Source organism: Dendrobates tinctorius, unplaced genomic scaffold, assembly GCF_039654945.1.
Source record: "Dendrobates tinctorius isolate UK_male_01 unplaced genomic scaffold, ASM3965494v1 ptg000044l, whole genome shotgun sequence".
Lineage (NCBI taxonomy): Eukaryota > Metazoa > Chordata > Amphibia > Anura > Dendrobatidae > Dendrobates > Dendrobates tinctorius.
In genome coordinates, this window is record NW_027361712.1 from 25,801,642 (window position 1) to 25,815,489 (window position 13,848).

Sequence of the window (13,848 nt, forward strand, 5' to 3'; positions counted from 1 at the left end):
GCCTGTCGCTTCACCAATTGCTATGAATAAACCCTCACTTGAAGCATATTTTTCAACTTGTACATGTGCAGTGATTTCATGAACCATACACTGGAATGCCGCAGCCATGTTGGTTGTGGCATTACAGTGATTGTCATCAGGGCTTGGACTGGCCCACAGGAGAATCCTCTGGTAGGCCCTTGCGAAGGACTATGCTTAAACTTGATTCACAATTTGCACAAAAAGGAATAATCTAATCATTTATTAAAAAAGCTAGCTAAGTCAAAATTACATAGAAAGAAAAGTAAAATTTATGGTTATTTTTGCATGTAACTGAACAGTGGGCCCCAAGAAAAAATGTTACTGGTGGGCCTTTGCCAACCAGTCCGACACTGGGTCTATATCAGGCCTGGCGCCTCCCTCCTCGTCACAGTCAGCTGTGTAGGGAGAGTAGCTGCTGAGCTAGGGAGAGATTTGTTTGCTTCGTAGTTAGTGTGGGTATACCATATATTATACACATATCCATCTCAACTAACAGTCCTTCTGAGGACTAATAGCTGCATAGATATCAGTGCTAGGCAGGCAGGCAGTGTATGTGGAGACTACAGTGCATACAGCAATAGGGTCCATTCCAGTTCTGTCTGCTGCTGCTGCTTATCACAGGTATTTATAGACATAGCCCCAGGTATCAGGGGCCAGGAATAATTTTTATTTGGATCTTAATCCTGATGATTATATGCTTTAAAATCAATCCAGAGAACACAGTTTTTCTGCTCCATTTGCTTGTTGGCACTGCAGAATACAGCCAGATCCTTTCCATATTACATCTGTAAAATAACAGCTACAGTGCCTTGCGAAAGTATTCGACCCCCTGGAATTTTCAACCTTTTCCCACATATCATGCTTCAAACATAAAGATAACAAATGTAAATTTTTGGTGAATAATCAACAACAAGTGAAACACAATTGTGAGGTTGAATGAAATTTATTGTTTTTTTTTTAATTTTTGTGAAAATTCAAAAACTGAAAAGTGGGGCGTGCAATATTATTTGGCCCCTTTACTTTCAGTGCAGCAAACTCACTCCAGAAGTTCATTGTGGATCTCTGAAGGATCCAAAGTTGTCCTAAATGACTAATGATGATAAATATAATCCACCTGTGTGTAATCAAGTCTCCGTATAAATGCACCTGCTCTGTCATAGTCTCAGGGTTCTTTTTGATGCACATCATGAAGACCAAGGAACACAACAGGCAGGTCTGTGATACTGTTGTGGAGAAGTTTAAAGCCGGATTTGGAAACAAAATGATTTCCAAAACTTTCAACATCCCAAGGAGCACTGTGCAAGCCAACATATTGAGATGGAAGGAGTATCATACCACTGCAAATCTACCAAAACCCGGCCATCCCTCTAAACTGTCATCTCAAACAAGGAGAAGACTGATCAGAGACGCAGCCAAGAGGCCCATGATCACTCTGGATGAACTGCAGAGATCTACAGCTGAGGTGGGACAGTCTGTCCATAGGACAACAATCAGTCGTACACTGCACAAATCTGGCCTTTATGGAAGAGTGGCAAGAAGAAAGCCATTTCTCAAAGATATCCATAAAAAGTGTCATTTAAAGTTTGCAACAAGCCACCTGGGAGACACACCAAACATATGGAAGAAGGTGCTCTGGTCAGATGAAACCAAAATCAAACTTTTTGGCAACAATGCCAAACGATATGTTTGGTGTAAAGGCAACACAGCTCATCACCCTGAACATACCATCCCCACTGTCAAACATGGTAGTGGCAGAATCATGGTTTGGGCCTGCTTTATTTCAGCAGAGACAGGGAAGATGGTTAAAATTGATGGGAAGATGGATGGAGCCAAATACAGGACCTTTCTTGAAGAAAACCTGTTGGAGTCTGCAAAAGACCAGAGACTGGGACGGAGATTTCTCTTCCAACAAGACATTGATCCCAAACATAAAGCAAAATCTATATTGGAATGGTTCACAAATAAACGTATCTAGGTGTTAGAATGGCCAAGTCAAAGTCCAGACCTGAATCCAATCGAGAATCTGTGGAAAGAGCTGAAAACTGCTGTTCACAAACGATCTCATCAAACCTCACTGAGTTCGAGCTGTTTGCCAAGGAATAATGGGCAAGAATTTCAGTCTCTCGATGTACAAAACTGATAGAGACATACCCCAGGTGACTTGCAGCTGTAATCGCAGCAAAAGGTGGTGCAACAAAGTATTAAGTTAAAGGCGCCGAATAATATTGCACACCCCACTTTCAGTTTTTGAATTTCCACCAACATTTAAAATAACTAATAAACTTCACAATTGTGCCCCACTTGCTGTTGGTTCTTCATCAAAAATTTACATTTGGTATCTTTATGTTTGAAGCATGATATGTGGGAAAAGGTTGAAAAGTTCCAGGGGGCTGAATACTTTCGCAAAGCACTGTATTTTAAACTGGGGTTTGTCCACCACATGGATCACATATCAGTGCGGTCAAAATTGTGCCATTTCAGGCCTCAATTTAAATTTTGTTGCAATGTCTTAGGCAACTTATTAACACCAGTTTGGTGAAAAAAAATAGTTACCTACAGGCCAGATATTTTAGACTGGGGTTTGTCCGCCACACGGATTGCATATCAGTGCGGTCAAAATGTTACTATTTCAGGTCTCAATTTAAATTTTGTTGCAATGTCTTCGGCAACTTATTGACACCAGTTTGATGAAATAAAAATACAGGCCAGATATTTTAAACTGGGGTTTCTTCATCACACGAATCACATATCAGTGCACTCAAAATTGTGCCATTTCAGGCCTCCATTTAAATTTTGTTGCAGTGTCTTAGCTAAGTTATTGACACGAGTTTGCTGGAAAAGAAATGTAGGCCAGATATTATAAACTGGGGTTTCCCCGTCACATTAATCACATATCAGTGCAATCAAAATTGTGCCATTTCAGGCCTCCATTTAAATTTTGTTGCAATGTCTTAGGCAAGTTATTGACACCAGTTTGTTGAAAAAAGTTACCTATAGGCCAGATATATTACACTGGGGTTTGTCCGCCACACATATCGCATATCAGTGGGGTCAAAATGGTGCCATTTCAGCCCTCAATTTAAATTTTACTGCAGTGTCTTAGGCAAGTTCATACGAATACTGCTGATGATATCAGCACAAATATAGCGTCTTATCCGAGGCAAATGGGATAAAAATAATTAGATTGTACTCACCAGATGGAGCTATTATTATAGCATATAGGCTAATCCGCTGCAGCAGATCCATGGGTCAGCAAGTGACCATGCTGTAGATGAATGAACAATTTCAATTTTGTTACAGTGTCTTAGGTAAGTTCTTGACACCAGTTTGCTGAAAAAAAAAATAGTTACCTACAGGTCAGATATTTTACACTGGGGTATTCCCTCACATGGATTATTATTTTTATTATTTATTATTATTGTAGCGCCATTTATTCCATGGCGCTTTACATCTGAGGAGGGGTATACATAATAAATAATCTTAGACAACACAAGTCAAAACTGGTACAGGATGAGAGGACCCTGCCCGCGAGCACTCACAATCTACAAGGGATGGGTGAGGATACAGTAAGCGAGGGTAGAGCTGGTAGTGCAGCTTTTTGGTGAATCGGTGATTACTGCAGGTTGTAGGCTTGTCAGAAGAGGTAGGTCTTCAGGTTCTTTTTGAAGGTTTCCATGGTAGGCAAGAGTCTGATATGTTGTGTTAGAGAGTTCCATAGTAGGGGGGATGCACTGGAGAAATCTTGTATGCGATTGTTTGAAGAAGAGATAAGAGGGGAGTAGAGGGGAGTAGAGAAGGAGATCATGTGAGGATCGGAGGTTGAGTGCAGGTAAGTACCGGGAGATGAGGTCACAGATGTATGAAGGACCTAGGTTGTGGATGGCTTTGTTTGTCATGGTTAGGGTTTTGAAATGGAGTCTTTGGGTAATGGGGAGCCAGTGCAGGGACTGACAGAGGGGAGAGGCTGGTGAATAGTGGGGGGACAGGTGGACTAGTCGGACAGAAGAGTTTAGAATAGATTGGAGGGGTGCGATAGTGTTAGAGGGGAGGCCACAGAGCAGGAGTTTGCAGTAGTCAAGGCGGGAAATGATGCAGGTATGAACTAGGGTTTTTGCAGATCCTTGGTTGAGGAATGTACAAATCCGTGAAATATTTTTGAGTTGAAGTCGGCAGGAAGTGGAAAGGGCTTGTATATGTGTCAAGGATAACCCCGAGGCAGCGAGCTTGTGGGACTGAAGAGAGTGGGCAGCCATTTACTTTAATGGATAAGTCCATTGAGGGGAGGGTCGCGTGAGATGGAGAAAGATGATGAATTCTGTTTTGTCCATATTAAGTTTTAGAAATCTAGCGGAGAAGAAAGATGAAGAGCAGGGGTCTTAGGACTGAACCTTGCGGGACTCGGACAGATAGGGGGCGAGGTGATGAGATGGTGTGCGAGTGGGAGACACTGAATGTCTGGTTTGTTAGGTATGACGCAATCCAAGATAGGGCCAAGTCTGTGATACTAAGAGATGAGAGGATCTGTAGTAATAGGAAATGGTCCACTTTGTCAGAGGCAGAGGACAGGTCCAGTAGGAGGAGGACAGAGTAGTGTCTCTTGGCCTTGGCAGTTAATAGGTCATTGGTGACCTTAGTTAGGGCAGTTTTAGTGGAGTGGTGTGGCCGGAAGCCAGATTGTAAGTGGTCAAGGAGGGAGCAAGAAGAGAGGTGGGAGGAAAGTTCAAGATGGACGTGTTGTTCCAGTAGTTTTGAGGCATAGGGGAGAAGTGATATAGGGCGATCGCTAGATACAGAGGAAGGGTCAAGAGAGGGCTTTTTGAGGAAAGGTGTGACTGAGGCATGTTTACAGCTTAAGGGGAAAACACCAGTTGTTAGTGATAGGTTGAAGAGATGGGTTAGGGTTAGGATGAAGACTGTGGTGAGGTTTGGGATGAAGTGCGATGGGATCGGGTCAAGTGTACAGATGGTGAGATGTGATCTCGAGACTAGAGTGTAGAGTCAATCTTTTGAAATGGTGGAGAAGTTGGTTTTGGAGGAGGAGGGCAGGGCAGTTAGGAGGAAGGGCTCTGGGGATTGTCGACCAGAACTGTGTCTGATGTTATCAATCTTCTGCTAGAAAAATGAGGCAAAGTCTTCAGCTGAGATGAGTGAGAAAGAAGGAAGTGCTGGGGGGGAGGAGAGAATTGAAGGAGTTTAATAACTGTTTAGGATTGTGAGACAGGTAGGATATGAAAGATGAGAAGTAGGTTTGTTTTGCTGCAGCGAGTCTGGCCTTGAAAGTAGTGTGGGACTGTTTGACTGCAATGAAGTTCTCGTTGGAGTGGGATCTTTTCCATCTCCGCTCAGCAGCCCTGGAAGCTCGCCTCAATACTTTGGTTAGGCTGGTGTGCCAGGGCTGTCTGTTGATTTTGTGAGCTTTGGTATGTGTGATCTGATTCCAAAGCTACAGCTATTTTGGTGTTATATAGATTGGCAGGGAACTTATATCTGTAAGAGGGAGGAGGGATTCAGACAGTGAGTGTAGATCGAGGTGTTTAAGATTTCTGCGAAGGTGTGCAAGTTTTTGGGGTGGGAATTGTGGACCTGGAGAGGAGAGGGAAGAGAATGTAAGTAGGTTGTTGTCAGAAAAAGGAAGAAGTGAGTTAGAGAGGCTAGATACTGAGCAGAGGCGGGTGAAGATGAGGTCCAATGTGTGGCTATCTTTGTGAGTGGCTGCAGAAGACCATTGAGCGAGGCCGAAGGAGGAAGTGAGGGATAGACGTTTAGTGGCAGCTGAGCTGGAAGTGTCAATGGGGATGTGCGAATTACAAAGTAGTGCTCGTGGCCGCCATCTTTGTTAAGGTCTAATACCAATATCATCCTGCGGCTGCGCACTGATCCTTCTCAATTTGCGGTCACTTCATATAATGTTGGCAGACATATTTCTTATAGATCACAGAAAAATCTATACATCTTCACCATATCATATCAGTACAAAGACCATTTTATATTGTTTCTTATTGGATATTAGTAAACGCCATGAAAATGTATCACCTTTACGATGGCTCTCCGAATAAGTCCCCAATCCAGGAGATCCATCAGATGCCACTGGTACTCATGATGAACATAAGAACCCTTCCAGGTCAATACGTCAGTCATTGTAACCATTGAAGAGAAACTGGGTTTATTAAACATTTTATAGATATGTATTTATATATTATCCCACCATATTACTGCATATGAAAAGAATTATATATAGTAACCTTAATGTTAAGTGTACTATTGGCTAGCTGATATTAACTAAGAATTGTTTTATTTAATTTGTGACATAAAAAAATTATAAAGACAAATAATAAAAGATTGTCCTACAACAATAGGTTAATTGGATGAGTCCATTTCATCTGTGTTTCTCTTGAAAAAATTAGTGATCTGTGAAAACACAATAAGAAAAATTATGTTCTTAAATTGCATTTTAAACAGAATAAAAATCTCAGAGATTAATAATCCCCATTAGAGTTGAGCGACTTTTGGTTTTTTAGGGTCGCGTTTCGTTTCGTGAAACCCGACTTTTCCAAAAGTCGGGTCGAGCAAGATCGTCCGATTATAGGGAAAAGTCGGGGTCGTCCCGAAACACGAAACCCAATGTAAGTCAATGGGGAATAAAAGTCGGCAGTGAGAGGAGGACAGGAAACACACCTACAGTGCCCATTTGAATGCCAAAAGCATCAATTCTTCTTTCTTAAGCTTGTCAACCTTAATTAACTTCATAATACAAGTTACGCACTGAAAAATGGGGGTTATTTGGCTAAAGTTGTGGGGGGGAGGGCTGGCTGCAGGTTTTCATGTGCCCTGGGCGAAAGAGCGCCCCTTTAACACATACCACAACTCATCATGCTCCGATACGGCAGAGAAATAGCGGTATAGTACAATGAAAAATACCTCACTTTTTACATCTCATGACGAGGCCCATCTATTTCTCCATACAGAATCATTGGTCCCATATAATGTTTGAAACAGTATATGATGAGCTCCACATAATGCTACAGTATATGTTGGTCCCCATGGATGAAGCTCCACTGTCTTATGGGCCCAAATAATGCTCCAAACATAATGGGCCAAATTTCTAATGCTCTAGTGTATAATGGGCCCTGTAAATGATGCTCCAGTGTCTGATGTCCACCTTTGGAATGTTCCAGTGTATGGTGGGCCCCATCTATCATTCTCCAGAGTATAGTGCTCCCCAAAAATTGCTGTCCCAACATTGAAAACAATCAAATAAGTCTCCTCGCTAGGGAATCCCTGTACTTGTCTGGACAGGTGCATTAGCTGGCTTAACAGCTCGCCAGCCATTCTCACGCCCAGTATGGATTACACTTGATTGCACAAAGGTTAGAAAGGGTACCGTATCCCTGGATAACATGTATGGATAGCGTACACATTCAAAATATATGTCTATACAGCATGAGGCAGGCTCAGACGGTGTTAGGCCCAGTATGGATTGCACGTGATTGCACAAAGGTTAGAAAGGGTACCGTATCCCCGGATAACATGTATGGATAGCATACACATTCAAAATATATGTCTCAGGAGGCAGGCTCAGACGGTGTTCGGCCCAGTATGGATTGCACGTGATTGCACAAAGGTTAGAAAGGGTACCGTATCCCCGGATAACATGTATGGATAGCGTACACATTCAAAATATATGTCTCAGGAGGCAGGCTCAGACGGTGTTAGGCCCAGTATGGATTGCACGTGATTGCACAAAGGTTAGAAAGGGTACCGTATCCCTGGATAACATGTATGGATAGCGTACACATTCAAAATATATGTCTATACAGCATGAGGCAGGCTCAGACGGTGTTAGGCCCAGTATGGATTGCACGTGATTGCACAAAGGTTAGAAAGGGTACCGTATCCCTGGATAACATGTATGGATAGCGTACACATTCAAAATATATGTCTATACAGCATGAGGCAGGCTCAGACGATGTTAGGCCCAGTATGGATTGCACGTGATTGCACAAAGGTTAGAAAGGGTACTGTATCCCTGGATAACATGTATGGATAGCGTACACATTCAAAATATATGTCTATACAGCATGAGGCAGGCTCAGACGGTGTTAGGCCCAGTATGGATTGCACGTGATTGCACAAAGGTTAGAAAGGGTACCATATCCCTGGATAACATGTATGGATAGCGTACACATTCAAAATATATGTCTATACAGCATGAGGCAGGCTCAGACGGTGTTAGGCCCAGTATGGATTGCACGTGATTGCACAAAGGTTAGAAAGGGTACCGTATCCCCGGATAACATGTATGGATAGCGTACACATTCAAAATATATGTCTATACAGCATGAGGCAGGCTCAGACGGTGTTAGAATCATAGAATCATAGAATCGTAGAGTTGGAAGGGACCTCCTGGGCCATCTGGTCCAACCCCCTGCTCAAAGCAGGATTCGCTAAATCATCCCAGTCAGATGTCTGTCCAGCCTCTGTTTGAAGACTTCCATTGAAGGAGAACTCACCACTTCTCATGGCAGCCTGTTCCACTCATTGATCACTCTAACTGTCAAAAAGTTTTTTCTAATATCTAATCTGTGTCTCCTCCCATTCAGTTTCATCCCATTGCTTCTAGTCTTTCCTTGTGCAAATGAGAATAAAGTTGATCCTTCTACAATGTGACAGCCCTTTAGATATTTGTAGACAGCAATTAAGTCTCCTCTCAGTCTTCTCTTTTGCAAACTAAACATTCCCAAATCCTGCAACCTTTCCTCATAAGACAGGGTTTGCAGACCGGTCACCATTCTGGTCGCTCTTTTCTGAACTTGCTCCAGTTTGTTGATGTCTTTTTTAAAATGTGGTGCCCAAAACTGGACACAATATTCCAGATGAGGTCTGACCAAAGAGGAGTAGAGGGAAATAATGACTTCACGTGATCTAGACTGTATGCTTCTGTTAATACATCCTAGAACTGCATTTGCCTTTTTTGCTGCTGCATCACACTGTTGACTCATATTCAGTCTGTGATCTATTAGTATACCCAAGTCTTTTTCACATGTGCTGTCACTTAGCCCTATTCCTCCCATTCTATATATGCTTTTTTCATTTTTATTGCCCAGATGTAGTACTTTGCATTTCTCCCTGTTAAAAACCATTCTGTTAGTTACTGCCCACTTCTCCAGTTTATTTAAATCTTTTTGAATCCTCTCTCTCTCTTCTCTAGTATTAGCTATCCCTCCTAGCTTTGTGTCATCAGCAAATTTAATCAGTTTACCCTCAATTCCTTCATCTAAATCGTTGATAAAGATGTTGAACAATACAGGGCCCAGGACAGAGCCCTGTGGTACCCCACTTGAGACATTCTTCCAACTGGATGTGCAGCCATTAACGACCACTCTTTGGGTCCGATCACTAAGCCAGCTATGAATCCACCTAACAGTTGCCTTGTCCATTCCATACTTAGTCATTTTTTCAATAAGGATTGTATGAGAGACTTTGTCAAATGCTTTGCTGAAGTCAAGATATACTATATCTACAGCATTTCCTTGATCCACCCAATCAGTGATACCGTCATAGAAGGAAATTAAGTTAGTCTGACATGACTTATTAGTTACAAACCCATGCTGACTCTGTTTGATCACTTCATTCTTATCCAGGTATTGACTTACATGTTGTTTAATAATTTGTTCAAAGATCTTTCCTGGTATAGAAGTCAGACTCACCGGCCTATAGTTACCTGGGTCCACCTTCTTCCCCTTTTTGAAGATAGGAACAACATTTGCTCTTCTCCAGTCTTCTGGCACTTCTCCTGTTCTCCAAGAATTTTCAAAGATTATGGAGAGTGGTTCAGAAATTTCTTCTGCTATCTCCTTCAGTACTCTGGGGTGTAATTCATCTGGACCTGGAGACTTGAATTCATTTAGGTTAGCTAAGTGTTTCCTCACTATCTTTCTGTTTATAGATATCCTGGATTCTTCTATTCCCTTAATAGGACAGTGAATAACAGTTGGTGTTACATTTCCTTTCTGAGAGAAAACCGATGCAAAATAGGAATTTAAAAGTTCAGCCTTCTCAACATCCTGTCTTACCATTTCATCATTTTCATCCTGTAAAAATCCTATAGCATCTTTGACTTTTCTTTTACTTTTGACATATCCCCAAAATCCTTTATTATTGCTTTTGACATCTCTTGCAAGCCTCAATTCATTTTCAGCTTTAGCTAATCTGATTTGTGCCCTGCAGATTCTGCAGACAGCATTATATTCTTCTTTAGATATGCCTCCCTCTTTCCATTTTATAAACATTTTTTTCTTCCTTTTTAGCATGTGCTTAAGTTCTGTGTTCACCCATCCTGGTTTCCTTAAATGCTTCCTATTCTTCCCTCTTTTCGGAATTGTTAACAACTGTGCTTTGAGAATTTCATTTTTCAAGATTTCCCATCCTTCCTGGACATTTTTGTCTTTAAGGATATCCAGCCATTGGATCCCTCCAATTATCTTTCTGAATCCCTTAAAATCTGCCTTTCTGAAATCTAACCTTGACGTCTGAGTCTTCACAGGTCTTCCGCCTCTAGTTATCCAAAATTCTAAAATAGCATGGTCGCTACCTCCTAGAGTTCCAGCCACTTTTACCTCCTCAACCATTTCCTCCCTGTTTATAAGGATTAGATCCAAGGTAGCAGTTCCCCTTGTTTTCTCCCCTACCTTTTGGAAGATAAAGTTGTCAGCAAGAGAGGATAAGAATTTCCTTGACCTGTTAGTTTTGCCTGAGAGAGATTCCCAACAAATGTCTGGATAGTTGAAATCTCCCATGACAACTATGTCATATTTTTTGGAGAACTTGGCCATTTGATGCATAAAGAGTTCATCCATATCTTCAGCTTGCACAGGCGGCCTGTAGTAAATGCCTACAATGGTGTCCTTTCCATTGTTCTGTCCTTGTATTCTTACCCAAACAGTTTCCACAGAACTCCCAGTCTCTGAAGCTTCAATCTCTGTGCAGATATATGCGTTTCTAACATACAATGCAACACCCCCTCCTCGTTTATCAAGTCTGTTTCTTGCAAATAAGTTGTATCCTTCTAGTCTTGTATTCCAATCATGTGTATCGTCCCACCAAGTTTCAGTGATTCCAATGACATCATATTTCTATGATGTAGGCCCAGTATGGATTGCACGTGATTGCACAAAGGTTAGAAAGGGTACCGTATCACCGGATAACATGTATGGATAGCGTACACATTCAAAATATATGTCTCAGGAGGCAGGCTCAGACGGTGTTAGGCCCAGTATGGATTGCACGTGATTGCACAAAGGTTAGAAAGGGTACCGTATCCCTGGATAACATGTATGGATAGCGTACACATTCAAAATATATGTCTCAGGAGGCAGGCTCAGACGGTGTTAGGCCCAGTATGGATTGCACGTGATTGCACAAAGGTTAGAAAGGGTACCGTATCCCTGGATAACATGTATGGATAGCGTACACATTCAAAATATATGTCTATACAGCAGGAGGCAGGCTCAGACGGTGTCAGGCACAGTATGGATTTGACGGCCCAGATTACACAGCGGAGGAGCAGGGAGAGGTAAAGATTGCAAATGCTGGGGCCCTGCCCAAGCAAGGGGGGCCCACTCGTGGGCATCGGTACTGGCACTGGGCCCCTCATAGTACAGCGGTGTGTCTGACGGCGGGTGTGCACCACCACCGTCAGAGACACTTGATTGCACTATGAGGGACCCTGTGCCAGTGCCCGCACCCAAGAGTCGGCTTACCCACCTGTCCAGGACAACGGCACTCACACGGTGTCGTGCGGTAGGTGGTGACCCCGGCCATGGGGGGGAGGCAGCACAGTTAGGGAGTTTTAGAAAGTGGCATATGTTGATGTTGGACATTCAGCTGATGCAAAAGGCGAAATAGGTGAAGTACCAGGAAGAGGTGGACCAAAGCAAGCCATTTTTCTGTCACCCTATGTTTCATCAGGGGAAGGTGGGACAAAATCCTTGGAAACCCATGCGTGGTTCATTTTAATGAAGGTTAGATCATCCACATTTTGGGTTGACAGACGGGTCCTTTTTTCTGTCAGGATTGATCCAGCTGCTCTTTCCGATAGCACACTTGCAGCTGCGCAAGCGAGCTCCTGTAAGGCATATTGGGCCAATTCAGGCCAGGTGTCCAGTTTAGCGGCCCAACAGTCAAAGGGGAATGACCTGTGTGGGAGAACATCAATATGGGAGGAAAAGTAGTTTGTAACCATAGTTGACAACTGCTGTCTCCTGTCACTTTCCATCGATGCAGTATTACCAGTTGTGTGAGCGGTATTTGAAAAATCAGTCCACAACATTGTCATGAAACCCCTGTCTCCAACACCACTTCTGCTGTGTGCACCACGAACACCTCTGCCAAGCTGCCCCCGGCCCGTACGGCTCGTGTGAGAACCATGACCGCTGCTGTGTGCTGGGAATGCCTCAAGCAACCGATTTACCAGAGTTGCTTGTTTATTAGCCAATATTAGGTCAAGGTTCTCCTGTGGCATGATGTTTTGTAATTTGCCTTTATAGCGTGGATCCAGGATGCTGGCCAACCAGTAGTCGTCATCGTTCATCATTTTGGCAATGCGGGGGTCCCTTTTTAGGATCCGCAAGGCATAATCTGACATGTGGGCCAATGTTCCCGGTGTCAATGATGCACTGCGAGTGCTGGGTGGAGGAGCACTTTCTGGCAAATCCACATCCCTCCAGTCACGCACAAACCATGTACCAGACCTTGCCACGCCAACACTTTCACTTGCCCCACGAGATGCATCCTCCTCCACTAAGTAATCATCCCCATCATCATCCTCCTCCTCCTCTTCTTCCTCCACCTCGTCCAGGAGAGGTCCCTGAGCAGACAATGGCTGAATGTCATCAAGGATTCCCTCCTCCTCTTCCTCCTCATCAACATTGGCTGCAGACGCCTGCTCCTTAAGGTGCGTCAAAGTTTGCCTGAGCAGATGCATAAGTGGGATGCTCATGCTTAGGATGGCGTCGTCTGCGCTTACCAGCCGTGTGCATTCCTCAAAACACTGAAGGACTTTACAAAGGTCTTTCAGCTTCGACCACTGCACACCTGTCAACTCCATGTCTGCTCTCAAAGTGCCTGGCCGTGTATCCTCCCACAAATGCATTATGGCCTGCCTCTGCTCGCACAGCCGCTCCACCATGTGCAGGGTGGAGTTCCACCTTGTTGCCATGTCGATAATGAGGCGGTGGTTGGGAAGGTGGAGCAATCGCTGCAGCTTCTGCATACGAACGGAGTGTACAGGCGACCGGCGGATGTGCGCGCACAGTCTTCGCACCTTATGGAGCAGGGCTGTTAACTCCGGATAATTTTTGAGGAAGCACTGCACCACCAGGTTCAAGGTGTGAGCCAAGCAAGGTATGTGGCTGAGTTTTGAAAGGGCTATGGCTGCCACAAAATTACAGCCGTTATCACTAACTACCTTGCCTGCCTCAAGATGTACACTGCCCAGCCATGACTCAGTTTGTCGCTTCAAGTACTCGGCCAGCACCTCGGCGGTGTGTCTGTCGCCCAAACACATCATCTGCAACACAGCCTGCTGACGCTTTCCACTAGCTGCTCGATAGGGGGACACATCGTGTGCAACAGTGGCAGCTGCAGATGGAGTGCTCGTACGACTGCGCGCTGTGGACGAGCTTTCGCTTCTGGAGGAGGAGGAGGGTCGAACGCCTACAGCCAACTGTTTCCTATACCGTGGGCTAGGCAGCACTGTCCCACCACCGCTGTCCCCTGTGGACCCTGCATCCACCACATTAACCCAGTGCGCAGTGATGGACACGTAAC

The 13,848-nt window shown here is 43.9% G+C and overlaps 1 long non-coding RNA gene across 1 annotated transcript in view; it reads right to left on the reverse strand.

Moving 5' to 3' along the window:
• Positions 1-13,848, reverse strand: part of LOC141089242 (uncharacterized) — a 48,331-nt gene that overhangs the window by 10,878 nt on the left and 23,605 nt on the right. Inside the window, exons 2-3 of the long non-coding RNA XR_012232221.1 lie at positions 6,370-6,429; positions 3,216-3,351 (exon numbers count right to left, since the gene is read on the reverse strand). This is a non-coding gene — a long non-coding RNA (uncharacterized lncRNA). The remainder of the gene's footprint in view (positions 1-3,215; positions 3,352-6,369; positions 6,430-13,848) is intronic.